This window comes from Electrophorus electricus, chromosome 10, assembly GCF_041902795.1.
Source record: "Electrophorus electricus isolate QZ-2024a chromosome 10, ASM4190279v1, whole genome shotgun sequence".
In the NCBI taxonomy this organism is placed as follows: domain Eukaryota; kingdom Metazoa; phylum Chordata; class Actinopteri; order Gymnotiformes; family Gymnotidae; genus Electrophorus; species Electrophorus electricus.
The window spans coordinates 14,360,194-14,364,436 of NC_137506.1; the positions used below are offsets into that span (position 1 = coordinate 14,360,194).

The 4,243-nt window shown below is 38.9% G+C and overlaps 1 long non-coding RNA gene and 1 other non-coding gene across 2 annotated transcripts; one reads left to right on the forward strand and one right to left on the reverse strand.

Annotated features, from left to right (window-relative positions):
* Positions 1-430: 430 nt before the first annotated feature.
* On the forward strand, positions 431-504 carry trnai-aau (transfer RNA isoleucine (anticodon AAU)). The gene has a single exon. It is a non-coding gene; the product is annotated as a tRNA-Ile (tRNA).
* A 1,502-nt stretch (positions 505-2,006) lies between these two features.
* LOC145659489 (uncharacterized) lies at positions 2,007-3,941 on the reverse strand. The gene is made up of 3 exons (XR_014125711.1): positions 3,707-3,941; positions 2,916-2,946; positions 2,007-2,648 (listed from the first exon to the last, which is right to left on the reverse strand). It is a non-coding gene; the product is annotated as an uncharacterized LOC145659489 (long non-coding RNA).
* Between the last annotated feature and the right edge of the window lie 302 nt (positions 3,942-4,243).

Genomic DNA, 4,243 nt, shown 5'->3' on the forward strand with positions numbered 1-4,243 from the left:
GCTAGAAACAAATGCCCACTCTGTGCTCAGGCAGAAAATCTGATATTTTAAATATGTCCCTAAAAGGTTTATATTCCTTGGCTCACAGAATCAGACATGACATTTTTGTTGTTATGGCAGATTTCATGGTGTAATAGACAGCACTATGTAACTCGCAGCAATAAAGCTCAGTGGACTTTGCAATTGATGATTTCGTCACTGTGTACAACTGCAATGAATTGCTCTTTAACAAAAGCTTCTGCACATTTGCTTTTGAAGTTTAATTCAAAAGTTGGCTGCAGAATAACCATTTGTCAGAGGGAACAATATGTGTCAACTTTCACCTATGCTCGGTCGAAAAGTGGCCGTAATCTTGTTGACACCAAGTCTACAATTTCATAGAAAGGTTCCCTTCACAGCTGCACCGAGAACTGGGAAATAAACTAAGAAAGGCCAATTAGCTCAGTTGGTCAGAGCGTGGTGCTAATAACGCCAAGGTCATGGGTTCGATCCCCATATGGGCCATGTGAGTTTTGGCTGATGAATGACCCCTTGTCAACAAACCACCTGTTGCAAAAAGGGCACCTGTTTGAACTTGTGTTGCTTATAACATTGCTTGTAAACCACAATCTGCTAAGACATGTTCCAAGTACAGGAAAGTGAGATTATGTTCTTTATTACACAACCTTACCCATGGATTTGTGCTTGTTTACAAATTTTGGACATTGCGGAGAAAAGTATGAAATCAGAGGGACTCTGGCATTAGTGTAAGGCTCTCGATCGCTGTGTGAATTGGTCAAGGAAGCCATTCCAGAGGCATGCAGATGACCTGCATCCTCCCCATCAAATTATAGCAAGTTAGGTGTCTGGCAGTGCCAGGGAGTTCAAATCCTTTAGTCTGAAATGTGTTGGGATATGATTATGCCTGCCACTGAGATACCACAAATTAAGCACTCCAGATTCCAAGACATAGAGTTGTGCAGTGTGAGCCATACATCAATTTGAAAACTTCAAAAGTCACGTAATGTGTGCATGGCATAAGCATATCAGCAGCAGGTCCCAAAAACATTTGCTATCAGAAATGATTTCATCATAAAAAAAAAACTACAAATTCTAGACTTGAGAATGTGAGCATCAATCACACTAACACTCAAATACTAAAAGAGCACTCTACCACTTGAGCTAGTTCTCCTAGAGTGGGACTTGTTTGCAGATCGGACAAAAGCTGAAGACACAGTGGAATGGCAATTCTCTAGGAGATCATACCAAATCCTGCATCCACCCTAAATATTTCATCTAGCTGTGAAGTCAAAAAAGCTTATCCCTGAAATGACAGGAATAGTTCTTGCAGATTCTGATATGCTATGCAAACAGTATAAAATGTGAGCTATGTTAGATCTGGCAGCCATTGGCTCTAACTGTCTCTTTTTAATGAGTTAAGCAATGCTTACAGAATTACTTTCTATGGCTTCAAATACTTCCAAGAATTAAACCTTGCAGAGCTCTGTAGCTAGACACATTGTCTCTGTAGGTTTGACATGTTCATTTGACAAACTAGCTAAAATAGCATCTTTTGGTTTGATTAAATTGCCCCTTAGACCCAGACAAAAAATTGCTCAAAATATTTCTGCTTTTTCATGCAGCAATGAGCCAGATTTCCAAAGAAAGAGGAGGTATGGTTAAAGCTAGAAACAAATGCCCACTCTGTGCTCAGGCAGAAAATCTGATATTTTAAATATGTCCCTAAAAGGTTTATATTCCTTGGCTCACAGAATCAGACATAATAATGCCAATGTCAGGGGTTTGATCTCCATATGGGCCATGTGCTTCTTCCTGGAAGATTTTTTAAACCATTTTCAATAATGGCACCACTTTGAACCAGATACCTTTTTCTCTTCTGACAGCTCCACAGTTGCCTTGTGAAAAGAATACAGTATAGACAGGCACCCACAAACATTACTGTACACATCAGAGGTCAGCGCAGGAATGTCAGTTTGTAAACCCGCCAAATCTGCCCCCACAGGCTCCCTGAGTTCTATTAATCGCTCCAACACCTTGTTTCAACCTCAGTTTCTTTTTTTTAATTTTCCCATATCCTCTTGAGCGAGGTCCAACATCTCCTTTAACAATAAAACAGTAAACGTTACACATGTAGCAATATAAAACAATATGTAAACAATGTGAAAATAATGTTACTAGCTTTGGCAGTTGTGCTGCTTCTAAAATAGCCCACCAGCTTCCTTGACGTTCTACAAATGTCAGATAGCACTGGGGTTATTTCAAGAGCCTTTTTAACAACTTTATTCAGGGTGTGAGCAATGCAGAGCGCATGAGGCAGCTTCAGCTATTTGCCACAGGCAGTCCTATTAGATGTGCCATCAGTAACCAGACATGTGACTTTATTTTATTCCCCATTCTTCCATAAGAGAGGATTTCACACAGGCCAAATTTTCAGCCGTATGCGCCCGCAGGAATTTCACAACACCAAGTAGTGTAGACTTCAGAAATGTGTTGTCATCTATAAAATAGCAGGTCACAGCCAAGAAGGCATCCACATTAAGAGATGTCAACATGTCTTCTGTCAAACTCATTGCAGGAACTTTCTGGACCTCAGCTTTGGCCTTCTCTTTCTCTTGTTGACATTTGGCCTCAACCATGGCCTTTGCAGTCTAAAGGGAAGGAAGAAAATAATTATATATTTTTTTAATACTACTCTCATAATGTATCCATGTCACCACACATACCTTCCTAGTTGGGAGAATATAAGTTGAATCCAATTTTGCTACCAAGTCCCTGAAGCTTTTATCCTCAACTATGCTAAATGGCTGTGTGTCTCTAACTATCATGGGGACCAAAGCCTCATCCAGCTCTTCCTTTCTGGTCACTGCTTTGTAAAGATTAGATTATACTTTGTCACCAAAAAATATAGTACTCACCAATGAAATTCACTTTATAATCCAATCCAAACTGCAAATAACATGTAAGGTGCAGAGAATAATGCAATATAAATATTTATGTATATACAGTATATACACATTTTATATACATGTGCATAATAACGTTAACACCTTGTGACAACTGATAAATAAGCCAAATGACACTGGCAAGGGTGACAGTAGGAAAAACTCATTGGAGTTTAACACTAGATATCTGAAATTGTACACATGGCACAATGATTATTCAGTATTCAAATTGAAGTAGACTCTTGGGACTAGACATCCATTTACACCCAGGCTTATTTGTCCATCATTTAGGTTCCATTTGAGCTCATCTAATACAGAAGAAAATGTAAAAAAACCCAACATAAAACGCCTTTGATTTTTTTGGTGTAACGTGTCTATTGATGCTGGTGATTCAGCTTCACTCATGCTCTACATTTCCTGATTCACCAGGGTCTTGTCTAATAAACTGAACAGTTTTGAGCATATACATGAAATGACTAAGTAGCTACACAATGTTTTCCAGTAAGTGTCCTAGTCTTCCTAGTCAAAAACCTCTCCAAATGCAGACAAAGTCATCAATCACTATACATCAAGTTTTCATGTTTCTTTTTGATAAAACATCACAGTAAGTTACTTTAGTAAGTTCCACAACAATATTAGCTTCATAGCATCATTGTTAGCATCATTAGGGGAAAATACTGTAGCTAATACTGTAAATGCTGTGGAAAATATTGTAAATGCTGTAATATTGTAAAGAAGTAGTATACTTTCTCATTTATACTTACAATTTGTAATAGGATTACGAATTTTTCCAGCAGTGAATGGAAACATCCAGTGATTTGCTATGCAAACCTCGAAGCTAGTCCATGCTAGCAGCCATGCTAGTCCATGCTAGCAGCACCCAAACAACTCCACATAAACTTCAGTTAAACTAAGCCTCTTCCTTTCCATGATGTCCAAAAGTATTGGCGATCAAATCATTCTTACAGTTGTACGTCAAACCCATGCGCTAGGCTATCTGCTAACAACACTGAAGCACTGACAGTACACAATGTGCATACCTTTAAGCATTAAAGGGATGACTAAATAAGGTAAGTGAGGGGTCTACGTTTTCATCTAAGCCTCCTCTATTTGATGAAACTGCTGTCAATCAAGCAGCTTGCTCTGGAAACTCTTGGAAACGCCTGGACACATAGGTGTGAATTGCTGTCACTCCAAGACAATGGCGCTGCCATGGCCAATAAAAATCAATATAAAATAGAAACGGGGGGTCTAATGCTCTATTCAGGAACACTTTAATGTCAGTAGTGTGCAGTAGTGTT